At 37.0% G+C, this 22,157-nt stretch overlaps 1 protein-coding gene across 1 annotated transcript in view; it reads right to left on the minus strand.

Moving 5' to 3' along the window:
• The window catches only part of LOC137237784 (mediator of RNA polymerase II transcription subunit 13), a 171,198-nt gene that overhangs the window by 17,167 nt on the left and 131,874 nt on the right, over positions 1-22,157 (minus strand). The window lies entirely within an intron of this gene.

Consider the following 22,157-nt stretch of genomic DNA (forward strand, 5'->3'; position numbering starts at 1 on the left):
GTCAACCACACCTATCCGCGGCGAATTCTGTTTCACTAACAGACGAGGCTCTGGTGACCCAAGCTCCTCATGGAACTTGGGGGTGGGGAGGGAGGGAATGGCCTGAAGGCTTAATTTGGCCACATAAATGGTTCCCGAGATGGTCGGGCTAGCACCTTAATGGTGCTGTGGTACCGGAGCGTACCGGATCTGTATCCGGTAAAGGACCATCACATCGATAACACTCCCCAAAGCCTTCGGGGAGCAACCTTATCGCTACAACAACAACAACAACAACAACAAGGGCGTAGAGGGCGGTTGGTCATAGGCGCAGATGCAAATGCGCACCACAATGCGTGGGGAGGAGCAGATACGAACGAGAGAGGCGAATCTCTATTTTGTTACATCCTGCAAACCAATTTGCAGATAGCCAACAGGGGAAATATCCCTACATACATTGGTCCAACATCCAGCAATACTCTGGATATTACATTGAGCTCCGAGCGTGATATATCAAGGTATGATTGAATGGTTCTTGATAGACCATCCTTCTCCGACCATGCGTTTATCAGCTTCAGCATCCCCCTAAAGAGGGTAGAGAAGGGAGGAACCTTTAGAAACCCTAGGTCAACGAACTGGACTAAATTCCAGAGAGAGGCAGAAACAAAACTGGGACAACCCACAGAGATTGCCAATGTGGAGGAACTGGAGGAGTCGAAGGAATTCCTAACAAGGCGCTTATGACTGCGTATACCAAAGCTTGCCCTCTAAGAAGATTCAGAGGAAAAGCAAAGCCGCCATGGTGGAGCAATGAGCTGAGTCTTCTAAGAAGAGAGGTAAAAGAAATGTTTAAGCTCGCAAAGACCGCGGAAAGCGGAGCGTGTCGGGACGAGTACAGGGATCTACCGAGGATTTACAAGCGTTAAATTTCCAGGGCGAAGAGAAACTCATGGAAAAGTTTCTGTACGGACATAGAGTGCTCCAGCGAAACAGCACGGTTGAAAAACGTCCTAGCAAAGGAAACATAGTCCAGGGACTAATAAAGAATGAGAACGGGGAATGGTCACGTAATAGTGAGGAATCCCTTAGGGTGCTTCTCGATACACATTTCCCATCGGGAGATGGTTTAGAAGAGCCAGCAGACATCACTCACACTTCGAACACGGAGCTAGTAGTGCCGGGCTTGGTGACCGATAACAAGATCGAATGGGCAGTGAAGACGTTTTCTAAGTTTAAATTGCCGGGCCAAGATGGTATATTCCCGGCCATGCTACAAGTTTCAAGTATGGCGGTCGTGGAATGGCTTAAAATAATATTCGATGGGTGCATAAGGCTGAATCATGTACCGCACTCTTGGAGAACTGCTCATGTAGCTTTCCTACCAAAGGCGGGGAAGATCGGTCACGTGTATCCCAAAGACTATAGACCCATCAGCTTAACGTCATTTCTGCTCAAAACCTTTGAGAGGCTGATAGATGTGTACATAAAGTCCAACGTGGATGCAAAGCTGCTCTCCACAACACAGCATGCGTACACCACGCATTGCATAGGGTGGTAATAAGCATAGAGAAATCCCTGGAATATAAGAAATATGCTCTAGGAGTCTTATTGGACATTGCCGGGGATTTCGATAATGTTTCTAAATGGGCGATTATGGATGGTCTTAATTACATTAAAGTACATCCAGCCTTAACCAGATGGATCGGCTGCATGTTAAATTGCAGGAAGATTACATCACAATGGGGATTGTACGAGGCTACGAAATCAGTGGACAGGGGCACGCCGCATGGAGGGGTGTTATCACCTCTGGTGTGGACGCTGGTCATCAACCAACTGCTCAGGCAATTCGATGAGGGGCCCGTAAAACTTACGGCTTACGCAGATGACGTTGCAATTGTCATAAGTGGAAAGTGCCTTCCAACGATTAGGTCTTTGATGGATCGCGCGCTTCGGGATATTCATACTTGGGCATATAATGTCGGGATGAAAGTCAATGCGGAGAAGATGGATATGGTCTTGTTTACAAAGAGGTACAAGGTCCCAAATTGGACCAGGCCTAAGTTATGAGGGGTGACCTTACAGGAGAAAGCTTGCACAAAATATCTAGGAATCATCCTAGACATTAAGCTGTCATGGAAGCTCAACGTAGAGGAGAGGGTGAAGAAGGCCTCAACTGCACTTTATGCATGTAAAATAATGCTGGGGTGTACGTGGGACTTATCGCCCTCTCTTTCTCATTGGGTTTTTACAGCGATTGTAAGCCCTATTCTATACTATGGAACTCTTGTTTGGTGGAAAGCCACACTAAAAACAACATTTCTCAAAAAATTAGAGGGGGTATGCAGACTATCGATGCTTAGCATTACGGGAGCCCTGAAAACAACCCCGACAGCTGCACTGTATGCCATTCTGCACATTCCACCTGTAGACCAGGTAGCAAAGAACATAGCATTAACAACTGCAAGCAGGCTCGGTGCCTCGGGGCTGCTTGAGCGCCGACCATATGGCCATAGTAGTATAGCGTCATCATTCACAAGACGAACAGACTACATGATTCCCTATATGCACTTCGAGGGAGATCTTAAGGCCACAATAGAGGTGGACGGTTGGCGCAAGGGTGCGCAAATGGCGGACGAGGCGATACATATGTACACCGATGGTTCCAAAGTAGTGGAAGGAGTAGGGTCTGCGGTATACTGCGCTGATCCAGAAATAAGCAGGTCCGTCAGGCTGCCGGATTACTGTAGCGTTTTCCAAGCGGAAATATTAGCCGTAACCAAAGCAGTAGAAACCCTGGAAGAGAATAGCTTAAGCTTCAACTGTGTTACCTTTTATATTTACAGTGAAGCAGCAATTAAGGCAATAATCTCGCATAGCACAGCACCTAAATGCATGTTAGAGTGTAAGCAGTCTCTGGAGAGAATCTGGACTGGGAGAAGCATACATCTATATTGGGTCCCAGGGCATATGGGAATAGATGGGAATGAAAAAGCGGATAAACTAGCTAAAAAGGGCGCATCCCTTGAAGCTTGCTCCGTAGACGTCGCAATTAGACTGGGCGAGATAAAGCGAAGGTGAGTGGTGCACATAATCGACCAAGCGGGAAAGGCGTGGGTTCAAGCGCGGGGCTGTAAAGTGTCGAAGATTATGTGTAGGTCTTACAACCTTAGACTAACAAAGTTGCTTCTATCATTAAAAAGAGGGGATTGTAGACTCATGACGGGTATTCTGACTGGACATTGCCTTCTGGCGTCACATGCCTTTAAATTAGGCTTGGCCAGTGATAGCATATGTAGGAAGTGCGGGTTGGAGGAGGAAACTATCGAGCACGTTCTGTGCTCGTGCCCTGCACTTGCCAGGCTAAGACTCCAGCTATTAGAAGTGATAGAGCTGTCAGATTTAGAAGCAGCAAGTGGCTTAAGTCCTAGGAAGCTTCTAGTATTTGCCAAGAGGACGGAGTTATTTTATAACATAAAAAAAAATAAATAAATGTAAGGCGCGATAACCTCCGAAAAAATCTAAGGCCGAGCTTCTCTTCAAATTTGCGTCGTACTCCCCTTGATTTTCCCTACAAATAGGCCGGACGGGACCTACATGTTTTATGCCGACTCCGAACGGCATCTGCAAGGCTGATGAGTTTTCACTGAGAGCTTTTCATGGCAGAAATACACTCGGTGCGCATGCCAAACACTGCCGAGGGGCGACCCCGGTAAGAAATATTTTCTTCTAATTGAACAACCTTATTTCTAAAATTTTGATGTTGCTTTTCCCGGGGTGCGGAGCACGCCACGGTGACCGGTTTTTGATAGGGTTTTTCAGTTTGGTCGTTAAAACAAACTTCTGGTAACACTACGGACTCAATCAGTCTACGTGAGGTCCTCATGGGTCGGCCAGTTCAACCTAACCTAACACTTTCGAGAAATCAATTAATCACAATGTTTTAATTATCATATTCGTTGTAGAAAAAAAAAAACCAGTTGCACTCTTAACCAATTGGTTTTTCTATTAACTATAATCAAATAAACGACTAATTACAGATTATGACTAGTCAAAACTTTCAATTAATCCCGAAGTTTTTATTCTCATATTTATTGTAGAAAAAAAAAACAAATTCACTTTAATCAATATGCTTTCTGATTATTCATTACTTGGAAATAATCAACTAATCGGTTAACTATAGATTTAATAATTTAAATCAGTCTTAATCAATTTGTTTATTGATTAATCATAGCTTGGAAATAATCAACAAGTAGATTAAAAATTGTGACTCATCAACACTTTCGAGAAATCATTTAAGCACAAAGCTCTATCATATGCGTTGTGAAAAGAAAATATTAACTCTTAATCAATGTGCTTTTTGAGTAATCATAACTTAGAAATAATCAATTAATCGATTAATTACAGATTATGACTAATCAAAACTTTCAAGTAATCATTTAGTCACAAACTTCTTATTATCATATTCGTTGTAGCAAAAAAGCTAGTTTCACTCTTACATCAAGTTCATACAAATTGTTAGGTTCATGATGAGAGACTGAATGCTAATTAAATGCAAATAGAAGATTTGAAGTAAAGCTAACGACCTTCAACTCATTTGATTGCATTTTATTTGCATTTTAATCTTTGGGCAGACATGCAATTTGTACATTTTCAGAATTAACAAAATAAAAATACTCAGAAAAAAAGAGCTGGTAGGTATTCTCATCTAAAACAGACGATGAGATTTGAATGCAAATGTGTTAGCAAAAACACCTCAAGATGACACGCCCCTTATCACACGATACGATTGCGACTAACTGTGATAACGAATTTAAACTAGTTCACATACATAAATATCGTTTTGACTTACGGCAACATTTGCAAAATTATCATGTTGCATTTAAAATCACAAATTGGGCGTGCTATCTTCGAGCAGTTACAATCAAATTAGTAGCAGTGGTGGGCACACTTACACAACCAGCAAAAAACGGCTTAAGCGAGTGTAAGCATTAAGGAATACGACGACGACAGTGTTGTAGAATATCTAATCCCACTATAAATAATGAAATGTAATATAAGAATCCCCACAGAACTTATTTTACGTGTACATTATCTACTATTGTTTATTTATATTGAACGTTCGATGCCCTTAAAATCTGTATGTAATTGCTTAGATATTCCCTCACAGTTAACAATCTAAAAATAACAAGACGTTTACAGTGAGTGCCTCGTGCTATTTGTAGCCATTCTGTTAAATGCCCATTACCTGTACCCATTCATATGCTAACATACATACATACAAGCATATGTACATATGTGCGTGTGAGTATGGACCATGCAAAAAATGCGATTAGTCTAGGATGAATCCGGGAAAAGGCGCAAAGGAATATGCGACTATAGCCAATTCTGATATCTTTATATGGGTTTGAGTAATCCCTCTTCTTTGAGCATGTCCTATGGAGAGACCAATTATACCTGTTTGTGGCTGAACGAGTAGTGGCGGAGTGGTCCCCTTTATACCCTTACGGGTACTGTCGAACAAATCCTTTTTGTACTGTTCAACACTTCCTCTTTGTACTCCTTCGGGTACTGTTCGACACTTCCTTTACTTCGTTTATATTAGGTCGGTTGAACGTTTGTCCGCTTTTCACTTCTCATTGACCTAAAAAAATGAAACCTCAGAGACAGGTTAAGACACGGTGACAAAGGAACAAAAGGAGAAAAAATTCCCTTAGGTGGCGCACGGATCGAAAAAATTAGATAATAATTTGGAAATTTGAAACCGGGTTTTAAGTAACTTCTCGATGAGCTAGAGGCTAAAAATTTAGAGCTTAATTGAGAGGTCGACGACAGCCGATGACACAATACAAAAAGTTTCTCTAGGGGGCGCACGGACTGAGATATTTAGAAAAATCAAACGGAATGGAGGGAATTTTGGGATTGATTTTTATGTAAGTTCTCATTGAGCTACAAGCGTAAAACTTAACAGATAGGTTAAGACACCGAGGAAATGTAAGAAAAGGAGAAAATAAAAATAAAATAAAAAAATGTTAAGCACTTCCTTTATATAAATGGACAAAAAATAGCGAAAAATGTCTCCTTATATAAAGACATATTCTTGCTAAACTTTGATTTTTAAATTTTGACATAGAAATTGCAAAAATATTTATGAGAAGTAAAAATATAAAGGTGGAGCGCAATTGATTGACTAGTAATATCTCCTTTCCTACCAACTTTCCAATCCAAGTAATGTGCGCTCCACTTTTATATTTTTACTTTTCATAAATATTTTTACAATTTCTATGTAAAAATTTAAAAATCAAAGTTTAGCAAGGATATGTCTTTATATAAGGAAACATTTTTCGCTGATTTTTATCCATTTATATAAAGGAAGTGCTTAAAATTCTTTTATTTTATTTTTATTTTCGTATTAGTGTTGTAGAATAATAAAAACAAAACAAATATTACGATAATGGGATATATGGACCTAGTATTTTAGGTTCGGTATAGAGCACCGCATTTTTCTTAAATAATTCTATTCAATCACATTTAATACTTTTATTTTATCGTTGCCGTTTGTTTTTTTCAATTGGCTTCATAAATTTTAAACTGACTGATTCCAAATATACCCAAAAGGGACTAGAGGGGATCAATTATACCCCAATGTGGACAAAAGAGATCAATCGCACACCGCTCTCCTTAGGGATTAATTGCACGATTTTTTGCAGGGGATGTATTCAATTGCGTGGAACAACTTACCTAACCTCTAACTAAACAATACGTACGTGCGTCCAGCGAAAGAATTTCAATTATCCTGTTTTATAAACAAGTTAACGAGTACGTTCATTGTCGTTTGTTTCTGTGCTAACTAGCCCTTGACGGCCTTGCTATGTCTTCAATTTATTCTATGCAATTCATTTGTTTGTGTCCTTTACCACAAAATCTCTCATTACAGAGTTATAACTTTACTGCGATCGTAGTTGATTTACTATGGATTTAGAAAATTTGTTTAAAAATTTGACGCTGGAGAAAATCATACTAGCTGCAGAACTTAATCGCTCTTGAACAATATTGTAACGAATTTTGCGAAATTCCGCTTGTTTGAAACCTTCTGCTAACGTTCGAATCGATAAACTGTTGAATAAATTACTCCAATATTCAGTATTGCAAACTGGTATTTATTTAAATTACTTTGGGAGTAATACTTCACAATTATACTTCACAACCAATAGCGTGTTTAAATCCCAACTAACCAGTCATTCCTCAACTTGCGCTGCTTTTATACTCTCTGTTGCCTCGTCAGCATATTTCTCCAAAGGTCTAGACGTTTCACCTTCTAGAATCTCCTGCTTGGTTACCAGCGATACACATGTATATTTGTAGTTTATGCGTTTCTCATCGTCATATGCGTGTGTATGTGTGAGTAACTACTTGGGCTTATGACTACATAAGTGTTGCTAGCTTTATACATACATAAGAGTGGCTGTACACAAGAGTGGCTGCTTTATGTTTTTGTTGTTGTGTGATTATTTACTAACAGCTTAGTGATGCTAATATTCGTCACAATATTCTATAAAAGCGTTCAATTACTGGCTTCTGATGATGACATTGACATCATCGACCTGTTGTGCTGGGAAAAGAAGCGTAAAAGATGGGTTTGATGGTGAATGAGGACAAGACATAGTATCGGTTGTCATCGAACAAACCACGACTGTCAATGGCAACCACGCCACTGTTGGCAGCCATAAAGTCGAAATAGTAAAAAATTTAGTTTATTTGGGAACCAGCATTAACAAACACAACAACATCAGCTCTGAAATGTAGCGAAAAAATCATTTGTCTATGCCATTTTGGACTAGGTAGGTAATTAAAAAGTAAAGCCCTCTCTTGGCAAACTTAAATCGTGCTCTACAAGTCACTCAACGTTACCGCCTTGCTATACGGTGCAGAAGCATGGACCAAGAGAATATCAGATGAAGCGGCGCTGGGAGTGTTCGAGAGAATGGTTCTTCAAAAGATTTACGGACCTCTATATGTTGGCGAAAGCGTGTACGGAAGAAGATTTAATGATAAGTTGTAGGAGCTTTACGCAGATATCATCATAGTTCAGCGAATTATAACGCAGCGGATACGCTGGCTAGGTCGTGTTATGCGATTGAAAGATGATCCTCCGGCTAAGAAAGTATTTTTATCGAAACTCGCCTATGGAAGCATAGGAAGAGGGCGGTCCGTTGGAAGGACCAAGTGGAAAACCATTTAAATTCCTTTAGTATGACCAATGGACGTCAGTTGACCCAGCGAAGAAGCCACTGGCGCGCCTTGTTGGGCGGTCATAACCGTTTAAACGGCTAAGCGCCAGTTAAGTAAGTAAGTAAATAAGAAACTACTATTTTTAATTCATTTATAAGCTGCGACTGCTTCATTATGATCAATACTGTACGGAGCCTATATTTAGAATTTTCGAAGCTCAACTTCATCAAGCCTTCAGTAGGAACGCAACCGTAGATAAAAAAAAAGTATAGTGGTAAACTTAAAGGAATGATCGAACTATAAAAATGGGCTGGGTTTTATCATTTGTATATACTTGGATTTTTCATATGGGCTATCATAATCGGACTAGGCTGATTTAATGGATATCTCATTCTAACTAACCCCAAATTTAAAGAAATTATCAGTATTTTCAAAAAATCTTGGGGTGGTGAGCTTGTGATTTCTCGACTTTGTTAGAGAATAAATTTCTCGCGATATTCTCGAATTTTGAAAAACTCGCCAGGCTCTCGAGATTCTCGGCATTCAATTTAGTCGCTGCAATGATAGCATTATATGTATCTCGTTTGTCTTCGATATGAATTCGTAAGATTTATATATGTATGATACTGCCAATGAAGTGACTAAATTGAATTTCGAGAAGCTCGCGCTTTTTACAAGTATTTCGAGATTTGAGAATCATCTCGTGAGAATCCAAGTTTTCGAGTCTCGAAATTCTCGCATGTGTTCGAGAAGAAATTGCATGCTCTAATGGCTACCATATTACCGTCACAATTTATAGGCATATGTCCTTTCATGCTACCTAAATATACAAATCTTCGCACTTTGCAAAGCTGGGAGGAGATTCCTAAATTTGTATCAGAATCCGTGGTTGTCCGTGGTACCTTATATATGTATTCTCAACTTCCGCAGCTTTGGAATGCTGTTTTCTTAATTAAAAGATAAGTCGGTGACATACCGCATATGACGTCCAGAGCTTCTTTACAATGCAGACAACTCATTCAACTTTACCTGAAAAATTATTATTCAATATAATGGACCCCGCCCGTGCAGGTGTTGTAACCGGCCCAACTTATTTCCACAATCGTGTCGCAATTTATAGCCTCAAACCCCTCATTTACCATAATTTGTTTTTTTTTTTTTGCAGCCGTACATTGCCTGTAGGCCTTTTTAATTGTACTCTCGGCATTTTAGGTTAAGTCCATTTCAGGGTATAAAATATATGACAAAGACTTAATTCGTGTCTATTCCGTTTTTGAGGGATTTACGCTGATACCTTTCGAGGCCACAAACCACTTCGCGCTCGCTACGTAATCACTAGTGTTGGGAACTATCGAATGAAAACTATCGAGTTATTCGATAGTTCACTCATTTTCATTCATTCGACAGTCATTTGAAATTCGTTCATTACTATTTTTTCGAATCGTTCGTTCTATTTAAATTTTTACTGTGCATATATCAGTGATCTCAATTATAAAGATATTAAAATAAAATTTAACGCTTAGCATACTTCAACCTAATCGACAAACGTTTTAAGCGTGGTAATTATTTCAAATTTTTATCTGCGGAAGTGCTTTAACTATTTAAATTGTGTAGAGATAGTTTATAATGCGGCCTGGATTGAAGAGATCTTCCGTTTGAGAGTTTTCCCCCAAAAATGCCATATATGCAAAAAAAAATTTATTTTCTGGAAACACACAAAAATTTAAATAACCATCTACGCCATAAGCATCCGTCTTCCTCAGAACAAAGGAATGTAACTTCAGGAGAAATAGCACCTGTAATTTTTGAAGAGGAATGTATGTAGTTCTACTTCTCTTTCATCAACTACTGCAGTAAGTACAGCGAGCGGTTCTTTAACAGTACCTGTCGAAGACATTTCCAATAGTGGATGTTTGGGACGGACTCTTCGAGCAAAATTATGTTGTTGAACAATACAGATACAAATTCATTTTCACTAATCTTCTGTCCTGTTGTTGTTGCTGTAGCGGCATACAATCTCTCCAAAGGTTTGGGAGAGTACTGACATATTGGCCATACGAAGTGGTAAGACCAAAAATCTTAGTGGGTTGTGAACCAAATCATTTTGCATATCATGCTTGCGCTTTGCATAATATGTAACAAAGGCATTTAAATTGAAGGTTTACATGAAGCAAAATTTACCTCATTTTAGTTACATTCAACATTTTGTCTTATGTAGGTTTGTTCTTTAGCTACCCCGTGAGGTAACCAAAACAATCCAGAAATTGTTGTTTTGTATAGTAAATGTACTACAAAAAACATCGGTACTGGTCTCGGGTTAGCTAAAGAGCAGATCAAATGAGTGAATGAATGAAAAAATTCATTCGATAGTTAAAATCATTTAGTAACTAACTATCGATAGTTGCATTCATTCGATAGTTCCCAACACTAATAATTAAGGGCCAATTAATGGTGACTTATAACCATAAAACCATAACCAGATAAAACAGCTGATCGGCAGGTTCGATGGAAATTATGGAAATCAATGTAATCGATTAATGGTGCCATACCATAACGCTAACGCCACAATCATACCATAGCCAACCAATTGGTTCTTAGTTTCTCGCCATATCCATAACCTAAAAATATTTGAGTTGGTGAATTTAATAACTTCTTGTAGATTTTATTCATTGTTTTGGATACGTTATGACTAAGAGACTTGTTTTTTATGGAATATGTTTGTAAATTTTTGCGTTTTCTTCATTATTATAAAATTTTCACGATTTTTAGGTTAAGGCACCATTAATCGATCACATTGGAGATGGTTATGGATATGGGTATGGTTACGACTATGGCGTTAGGGTTAAGGAAGTTTAATTGGCCCTTTACGCTGATCACAGTGATGCAACTTTCACTCCATTGCTTTTTAGTTAAAGTAGTATACCGTCTATAACAGAGCAGAGCAATGGTGACAAGACATCATTTCACCTCACTACCGCGAAGCTTATAATTCAGCATCAAAAGCTTTTAATATGAAAGGCAGAAAATTGTTTTATCGTTTCTATTCGAAAATTATTAGAACTCCCTTTATACCAGGGGCGCATCCAGGGTAAACTGTAGTAAAGAATGTCTCCACTTTGTGAACTGCTTGCCGTAATGCAAATTTGTTGGGTGACTATCGAGATAAACTTAATAAGCGTTCCATTTCCTGCGAACGCGGCATTCTAGTAGTCTTTCAAAAGTTTTCAAAAAAGGGGGGGGAGACTGATTGATCTGAAGCTTATGTAATGAGCGCAACCCTGGTCTCTCCCCATTTTATAAGAACATTATTCAGCTGCGTACAATAATTTGAACACAAAGATTACCTTAAAATATACTTCATGGCCTGTGATGAGGTTAATGATTTTTGCGAAATTAAGACCCTTTACTCCTTTACTACAATTCAGTTCTTTATTTACTCCGATTTTAATCTTGTCTATTAAAACCCTGCTCAATTTTAGTGTTGCTAAGTGACAAGTTAAACTAAAACTAAGAAAATGTGTAATGGTTCTTGTTGCTTCAATTAAATAAAATAATTGTCTACATTCCAAATAATTAATTGACCGATGCACGGTGGGGCATTTGATCAATCTTGCTGTCCAAAAGTCGATTTTTCAATGTATTCCAATTTTTTTAAATATACTCCCTGGCGTTCCTAGATGTCCACTGAATAGTATACATACCCTAAAACCCATCTGCAACGTCAACGGAGCTAACCGCGCACATCTAAAGTTGTATAAAAATTGTGTGCAGTTCGATATATTTTTGGATTAAAAAGCAACATACCCGTCTAACCTAAATACTTGTTCACTTGTTTAGCCTTAATGAAATCTAGTTACGTTTTCTTTTAGGACAGATATGTAAATGTGTTTTAATTCATATGTTAGATTTTTTATACCGCATGTTTTATTAACACAGCTATTATATCGATGTACCAAGTTTGATTCAAATCGGTTAAGCCGTTTCCGAGATGGTAGTGGATATACAAAGAAATAAAAAAGGAAGGTGAGGTGGCAACTCTAAGTAACAACCCTTCTTAAAAATGTCAATAGAAACGCGGAGTAAAATACTTTTCTTTTTATACCCCTTTTGACATATCTCATGTAATGTCAAAAAATTACCCCGGGTCGATCCGAAATCGGGGACCGGATCCATAGTAATTCTGCGCGTAACAACGTGAATTTACTGTCAAATATTTCCGTTCATAAGAATGAAGTGAGACAACTATTTTTTTTAACAGAAATAACTGCTATTCTAGTTGTGGCCAGCTAGCTTTGATCAAATACCCCACCGTGCGACGTATGTAGATATCTGTTATTCTTAGGAGTTTAGGAAGTTGTGTGTAGGTATTTATTTTTATTTTTTTAACTTAAGAGATGTCTTTAAATTTGTATTGCCTAATTGCTTTGATGCTTTCAACCATATCACTGTGTGACACGCAAATGCGCTAATATATGTATGTATGTACAACGTTCTCATTCTGATAGTTAAAAAAGTGTAATTATGCCACAAGTTAGAGCCAGAGCTTCAAAAAAATAGTTAAATGAAAAACAATTTTAGTTTCTGAATTAGAGCATCCTATACCATATCTTAAAATTTCCCATATAAATTTTTCCCTTCGATAATCGGAAATTTTAAAAAAATTTAGATAAGCCGCTTCTTTTTTATAAACAAAGTACCACCTCCAGGGTGTCATCTCAAATTGAAAGCACGAAATAAAGCACGAGAAACTCGAAAATTGAACAGCTAACATAGACGTAAACTTATAGAGGACTAGCAGACCAGGCAGACGTTGTTCTGCCCTAAATTTGGTCTATCTGCATACATCTTAATAAGCTCTTTCCGTCTAACTCTGCCTCCCCCCGCTTATATTTTTCTTAATCTTTTATTCACTCCTCCCTCCGTCTTTTTCGATTCATCCATCTCTATTTCGTCTCACTCTATCTCTTTCTCAGTCTCCTTCTCCTACCCTCTTTTCTCTTCTCTCAAGTTCTTCTCATTCTCCTTCATCTCTTATTGCCAGTCCCAGAGGGTGGTCCTAATCCCAGTCCCAGTCCGTCTCTGGTCCAGTTCCCGGAAAAAAGGATCGTAAATACTAATACAGGCAAATTAATACACCAAATTTCAGGCAAATCGAATAGGACGTACATAGGTACATATATAGGTATGTGGGTATTATTAATTCATGTCTTTATTTCGGCTCCGCATGCTTATTTATCAGTTTTGCCAGGTTGATGCTACTAAATCGAATATTACAATGGAAATTACTTTAAAGCTCTCAGCAATAGCTTTCATTTGATATCCATAATACACACACCTTCTAGGTCCACGTTTTGGCCTATATCTCGAGACCCTAGTCACACAGCGATATAAAAATTACTCTGCACGAAAGCACGCATCAACAGCTTCAATTTGATACCCATAATGTAAGAACACATCCTAGTATTACCCTGATCCACATTTTGGCCTTTATTTCGATACCTTAGTCACCAATAGGTATGAAAACTACCCTGTACTAAAGCACTCATCAACAGCTTTCATTTGATATCCAATTGTATAAAAACATTCTAGGGGTGTCTTGGTCCACGTTTTGGCCTATATCTCAAGACACTAGTCATCAATAGGTATGAAAACTACCCTGTACTAAAGCACTCAGCAACAGCTTTCATTTGATATCCATATTGTATAAAGACATTCTAGGGGTGTCCGGGTCCACGTTTTGTCCTATATCTCGAGACCCGAGTCACCCAGGGGTACGAAAAATACTCAGTATCAAAGTACAAATAAACAGATTCCATTTGATACCCATATTGTACAAACACATCCCAGGATTACCCAGGTCCACCCTAGCCAGAACGGGATAAAAATATCGTATGTCCGTTCCCTGGTTATAAGCTACCTCTCCACCAATTTTCAGCCAAATTGGTTCATCCGTTCTTGAGTTATGCGTAGTGTAACTAACACAACTTTCTTTTATATAGTATTTTTCTAAAAAAATCATAACTCAAGAATGGCTACACCGATTTGGGATTTCAAAATCAACTAACCATCATCTCTCCTTCCTGTATCTTTCCTAAAAATTTCATGGCAATCTTTCTATCCGTTCTCGAGTTATGGAGTGACAATCAAAATGTACACTTCCCTTTATATATTGAAGAAGAAGATAACCAACGACGGACATCAAGAGAAATTGTCAAACATTACCTACATGAAGTTAGCGTTGGAATTGGCGAATTTCATGACACATTTCCCCAATGGTGAATTACCTACCTGCGATTTTTGATGATGCTTTACTGTTTCTCACTATTCGTTCTGTTGGTTGTTCTCTTTAGTTACACATCCTCTGAAGCTAATATTCTTGTTGTAAGGGCGTGCTTGTGTCTGTAAGACTTCCATTATTCTGGATCAATGTTGTTGGGGCTCGCAATTTAAAAGCCTTATACGCAAATTACACGGCTCAAGTTTCCTTGTGCCAATTACCAATTTGCACAAGGATTTGCCTGGTGTGTGCACTGGTTGCGCTATTTGCGCAGAGAACTGCGCTAAAATCAGAACGATTTTGATATTTACGCATGTCTGCAAATATTGCACATGCTTTTTTCTTCGTGTGTGGTGAATCTTACACAGTTTACCTGTGGTTCCTGATAATGTAACATCAGTAATTATTGCTTAAAAATGTTAATATCAAAGGCGTAAGGACCATCTCTAGCTTGTAACAGGAATTCACACAAATTCAATAATACATAATAATTTTTTATAAAATTAGAACACATGTTTCATTTGTTGCGCTAGTTGAAAAATGAATATTGCGCAGTGCTGCAATGAGTTGAGCTGGTCTTGCAATTAAAATATATATATTATAAACAATTTTTGTTGTTATATCGGCCTACTGATTTGTAAGATGGCGGGTTCGAATCGAGCTCAAGCCCTAACAATAATTATTTTATCATTATTATTGTTATGATAAATTTTTTCTTAATTGGAAAATTTATTAAATTAGAATAGAAGGAAAAAAATTAGACAACTGCCAAAGCTCGTTGTATAGATCCATTTCGGGAACTGCTAAATTCCTTCATCGGCAACGTTTAGGCGCCGCTGCTATAACCAGTCAGCTATCACAGCGGTTTTTTGTTTGTCGTCATTAATCCTACTTCTATTCTGGTTCTTGCCAATTGATACTCACAATACTGCGACATCTGTTGCAAAATGAATGTGAAAGTTGGACTTGTTTGATGGCAATGCTGCCATAGTGTCATATTTTATTGACACTTTTTCCCCGTGCTCTGGGATGTATTAATACATCACAGCTGAATGGTTATAGCAGCGGCGCCTAAACGTTGCCGATGAAGGAATTTAGCAGTTCCCGAAATGGATCTATACAACGAGCTTTGGCAGTTGTCTAATTTTTTTCCTTCTATTCTAATTTAATAATTTTTTCAATTAAGAAAAAATTTATCATAACAATAATAATGATAAAATAATTATTGTTAGGCCTTGAGCTCGATTCGAATCCGCGATCTTATATATTTTATAAATACATAGGAAAATAAACGCTTTTGGTGCGAGTTTTTCGACTTATACCGTGGAAAATAAATAGTGATTTTTTATACAATTAGTGCCGTTTTTATACAATTAAATCACATGTTTCATTTGTTGCGCTACTTTAAAAATGAATATTGCGCAGTGTTTTTGAGCCGTGCATGTCAAAATTTTCATTTGCACAATTTTCTTCGTTTTATATCTGCGCATGGTTTTTGTGTCATGTATGGGCCGTCTTAATGGTTGAGGCGCTACGTGGGTTAATCGGTTTATCTAAAACTGCTGTCGATTTGTTTATATCTCTTGAACTAAGCCAAATGACAAAGTTTTCGTTTTCGCAATACATAGATACCCACTACCACATTAATCCACAATTAGACAACACAAATGACGCGGCACCTAAGGTATATACATATATCTCTAGAACCAAGCAAGATTTTCTAAACTCTTTTTTTGCATTATATAGCCACTTACTTGTAAATTAATCAATAATTTTACTCAGGGTTATATCATTAATGGTTCAATTTCTACGCGTGATTTATCGGTTGATCCATCAGTGCTGACTACCAACTGCTTTTTCTGTATATCTCTTAAATGAAGCAAACTTCAGAGTATTTTTTTTTTTGCATTCATATAGCTGCGTGCTTGTAGATTGATCCACAAATTGTTTCAAGGTTCTATCATTAACGTTTAAAGTGCTAAAAGGGTAAGCGGTTTATCGGTAACTACTGTTTATTTGGTTATATCTAGTTAACTTTAACTGGAGTTTAAACTCGAACTGAAAAACCGGGCTTTAGGTCACAATTAGCAATTTGTGAAGAAAAAACAAATGCTTACATAGGAATTTTTGTACCTAACGAAAGATTTATTTAATTGTTTCTGTACAACTACTTTTTAAACAAATGAAAAAAGAGAATTTAATAAAAGTACAAACATTTTTTTAAATCCAACCAACGTGCCAGCATATATTTTTCTTCATATAGTGCATAATCTACCTCTGGATCGGCGTATTCTGAACTACCTACGTCTTTGTACATTTTATCTGTGGTATGCACAAACTCTTTCCATACCTCGTGCAGGCGTTCGAGCCTGGTGATAACCTGGTCCCTTGTAATGTCATCGGGAGGACCTTCCGCGAATGCAAGTAAAATTTTTAACCAGTGGGGCAAAGGTTGCCATAATGTTTACGAAAAATGGGAATTAATAAGTAAAGGTGTCTAAGTTCGGGTGTAACCGAACATTATATACTAAGCGTGAGCTTCAATTGTACATTTCATTTCAGATAAGTTACTTTTGTACATAACACGTGGCACCGCCAGTTTAAAAGAAAAATGTCTCCCCATTTCCTCGTACAGTAAAACTTGATAAGTGAAATATCATTGATTCAAAACTATTTTTTGCTAAGTTATAGCTTATTATTCTAGTCTACGACCCTTTTAAACCTAAGTTGCCGTGGTCTTTAACCGAAGCCGTCCATTTTTACTAGCAATATTTCCTGCTATAAGGAAAATATGTGTACCCAATTTTGTTACGATATATAAAGTTTTCTTCGAGTTATGGCTCCCGAAACATAGAAAATTGCTTAGTCATAAAAGGGGCGGTGCCACGCCCATTTTTTAAAATTTAAAGTTTTTCCTATTTATTGATATAAATGCACTTGGGAAATGAAATACCATTGATATAAAGCTCTTTTTTTGCAAAGATATAGCTTATTTTATTCGCCCATGAACCTTTTAAAAATCGTTTATATAAGTGGGCGTGGTCCTTAACCGATTTTGTTAATTTTTCTTCAAAGCATTCCTTATAGTAAAGGCAACCTCTCTGCCGAATTTTGTTACGATAGGTTTAACGATTTTTGATTTATGATTAATAATATTTGTAAAATTGATTTTATCACAAGTGGGCGGTGCCACGCCCATTTTAACAATTTGTATCAAGAGTCTTAATATCAGTTCACACGCCAAATTTCAACATTTTAGGTGTATTATTTACTAAATAATCAGGTTTTTTGTGTTTTCCAAAATATTATATATATAATGAGGGGGCCTGGGGGTGAATTCCCTAACTGTGAAAAACTGAAAAATGTACACTCATTGAAAACTCATTTGCACACACAATTTACACTTTAAATTTTCATGCGATTCTGTAAATTATTGTGTACATTGTTTTGCTGAATGAGCGCTGAATGTAAAAGTCTTATGTCAGTGAGAAAATATTCATCAAATGCCATGAAAACCAAAAAGTCATTCTGCAACAGTGCGTATGAGTTTTGAGTGTCAGAATAGTGTACACTGGCTGTCAAGAAAACTTACGAAGTTTTTATCAGTGAGTTATTTTGTTCACAGTTTTGCTTTACATAATCAGAATTTCAAAGTTTACACAATTTCTTGTGCACACTTTAAAACTCACAGTTAGCGAATAGGGCCCCTGGTTATCATCCGATTTCGCTCATTTTCAATACAAATCTATTATGGGTACAGATAAGCTCGTGTAGCAAATTTGGTGAAGATATCTTAATATTTACTCAAGTTATCGTGTTAACAGACATACAGACGGATGGACACGGCTCAATCAAATTTTTTGTCGATACTAATGATTTTGATATATGGAAGTCTATATCTATCTCGATTCCTTTATACCTGTACAACCAACCGTTATCCAATCAAAGTTAATATACTCTAGATGAATTAAAAGTGATCTAAATTCAAATTATACACTTACGGTCATAAAAAAGCCGGCGACAATGTGTTCTTCCCCTTTTTTTACATCGTTTCTACAGTCATTGCAGCTACGTAACGAAACTTTTTAGTTATTGTGATTAACATCGACAACTCCTTAACTTATTAGGTGATATCTTAAAGCGAAAAAGCTAGAAAGTTCCTAGCAGTTTGAGTAAAAGCAAAAATGTTTCATAAAAGTAATAGTTTTTCCTTGAAGAAATTAACATAATTGTCTACGAAATACAAATCACGTAAAATTTGGAAATCGTAGGCGGAGTACATCACAATTAAATATCCTTAAAAAGATTATGGACGAAATATATTGAATATGTGACTTTATCCTCCCATTTTCGAAGTGGACGCTAACTGGGACACTGAGAGAAATGGTGCTAGTAAAATCAACAAATCGGTTATGTTGTTCTTGACTTAACGGAGATTCGGTGAAATTGATCGAATTATGGTTAACTCGACCGAGTTCTTTGTCAAGCGAAAAATTAGTTTAGTAATTTCAACAGAAGAGAAATTGTCGCTCTTTAGTTAACAAAATTCTGTAAAATTTGACAGATTCCTAATCAATCTAACTGATTTTTTTTGTTAACAAAACTGATCTCACTGGTCATTTCAACAGCGATCAACAGTCAATACATGAGCAAATTTCAAAGAGAATTTTACGCTCACTACGCTCTCTACTTTGTACTTATGGATGCTGTGTACTATATGTATGCACATATTTATGTATGTATATGGCGGCTGCCGTAGTGTGATGGTAGCGTGCTACGCGTACCACACCGAAGATCCTGGGTTCACACCACGGGCAAAGCAACATAAAAATTTTAGAAATAAAGTTTTTGAATTAGAAGAAAATACCCCCAACGGGTCAGGTTGTCAGAATATACCTGCGGTAGGTATGCCTGTCGTAAGAGGCGACTAAAATACCAGATTCAAGGGGCTGTGTAGCGCAACCCTTCAGGTTGCCAGCGCAATATATAGCTTCTCCAAACCCAATTGTCAACCTCACCTATCCGCGGCGAACCCTGTTTCACTAACAGACGAGGCTCTGGCGACCCCAAGCTCCTCATGGAACTTGGGGGTGGGGAGGGAGGGAATGGCCTAAAGGTTTAATGTGGCCACATAAATCGTTCCCGAGATGGTCGGGCTAGCACCTTAATGGTGCTGTGGTACCGGAGCGTACCGGATCTGTATCCGGCAAAGGACCATCACATCGATTACACTCCCCAAAGCCTTCGGGGAGCAACCTTACCGCTACAACAACAACAACAACATTAGAAGAAAATTTTCCTAAGCGGGGTCGCCCCTCGGCACTGTTCGGCAAGCACTCCGAGTGTATTTCTGTCATGAAAAGATCTCAGTGAAAACTCATCGCAACAACTTTTTTTGTTAATTTGACTACTAAAACGGTCAATTACGAATCAACGATTTGTGCGCAGTTGATTAAACATCTTGTTGCGATGGATACAAATTTACAGAAATTTCGGTTGAATTGACCCGTATTTCGGTTGATTTTACCAGTCTTTTTCTTTCAGTGTATTACAAAAACATAAATTGGACAGGGAACGATTGGTCATGATTCATATTTTCTTATGAGTGCAAAATAAGTTTTATTCAGTTAAGGTTCGCTATGCGTAGTAAGTCCCAAAAATCAGGAAGATTGAGTCAAAACTGCATTAAGACAACAGTGAAAGATTCTCCATATATGTTGGAATCATGGCAGAACGATACAAGGTGGCAGCATTGTTACATACCTACAAACATAAATAAAAATCACATGTACTTTGTTTTTGTAAATTCGATGGACAAATGTCAAAATGGTACTGTGGCGCAAGTCGATGTATCAAATCAAATAAAAAAAGTTTATAATCAGCTGTTCCATGCTGCCACCTTGTGTCGTTCCGCCATGGTTGGAATGGAACGCATTAAACACCGTGAGAGTTGCTCAGATTTTGTTAATTGGGAGTTCACTCAGAGAAAAATTTCGTTCTAAAGCGAACGAAACAATTTCAAAATTAAGAACATTCGTTGACAAGTCTGTTAAGTACGTTTTTTCTTAACCCGTGACAGACGGGCTTGTTTTAAGAACAGTTTTTCCAAGCACACCGTTCGTATTTTATGACCAGTTTGGCATTGATGTGCGAACCGAACGACTTGTGGTCGATTTAACAGTTTTCGTTCTCAATTCAAGAACGGTTTGGGATTGATAATTGATGGGAGGGGAAAGTATTTTTTATTAATAATAATTTTTTTGTCACAAATAAAAAATATTTATAACAAAAAAATTTATATTATAGTCCAAAAATTTAAGAAAAATGTATGATATTCATTTTTTTTATGTTTCTCTTATTAAGAAATTATCCTTATTTGAAGATGTAATCTGTATATATACTTAAAACATTTCATAAAAAGTTTGAGAATTATGGAAAAAGTGAATGGAAAAATAATTGAATGAAAAATAAAAGTTAAAAAAATAATTTAAAAAATTGTATAGTTTGACGGTCATCGAACTTGCGCCGCGCGATCGCAACCACAACCAGCGTTGATAGATTGACGACGCCGTTGTCATTTTGATGATTTTCAACTAGAATGACGATTGTACGATTTTGTAATGAAAAATGACGATTTAAGACTGCCTCTAACGTTTCCGAGCAAGAACTGAAATTTAAACAAGATTTTATTATTTTTCATAGTGAACTGTGTGATCAAATTAAAAAGCGTTTTGATTTTAACAATGTTGTAATACAAAACTTAAGTTTCATGGATCCCAAAAAGTTGTTCTTTGCATATGGTCTTGCAACATTTTTCACCCACAATCGATCAGAAAATTGTGCGGGATATTGTTACCGAGTATAGGTAATTGAAGTTTTTAGAATTTAAGACATATTTTGAAAACATTTCTAAGCTTCTTCCAGAAGTTTTTGGAAAACTATTTCTACTATCAAAAGAGCTGACTCTTCTTTTAAACGCTGTTTTCGTTGCAGATATAATGTGCTTGTCATACTCATCAGCAAATGTAGAACGAATTTTTCTAAAATAAATTTAAACCAAATAAAAATCAGAAAGCGTCTGGAACCTGCTACATTAAAAGGAATATTGCTGGTTCAATATTACAATTTTTGTTGTTATATCGGCCTACTGACTTCTAAGATCGCTTGTTTGAATTGAGTTCGAGGCCTAACAATAATTATTTTATCTTATTATTGTTATGATAAATTTTTTCTTAAATGAAAAAAATGTTTTTTTTTTCTTCTATTATAATTTAAAAAATGTTTCATATAAGAAAAATTTATCACAACAATAATAAGATAAAATAATTAGTGTTAGGCCTGGAGCTCAAAATTATTTAAAATTAAATAAGTTTTCCTGTCATAATATTGAACCGCAAATAAAAATGCTAAAAAAATGAACGCGAAGATGTTTAACTAAGAAACGAAAGTGACTTAAAACAAGTACCTTTTTTATGTAATACAAAATTTATCTTTTAAGACGTTTTTGTTGTTTATAAAATAAAACGAAATTAATTAAAAAGGTTTTTATATGTTATATGTGGCAACAAGAAATAACAACCAAAGACAATTTTCAGGAAAGAGCTTTTAAAGATAATATTGTTGATTATTTTTTCATCATTTTGGTTCTCGGCGGATACAATCGTATGGCCCC

Source organism: Eurosta solidaginis, chromosome 1, assembly GCF_040869045.1.
Source record: "Eurosta solidaginis isolate ZX-2024a chromosome 1, ASM4086904v1, whole genome shotgun sequence".
Classification (NCBI taxonomy): Eukaryota; Metazoa; Arthropoda; class Insecta; order Diptera; family Tephritidae; genus Eurosta; species Eurosta solidaginis.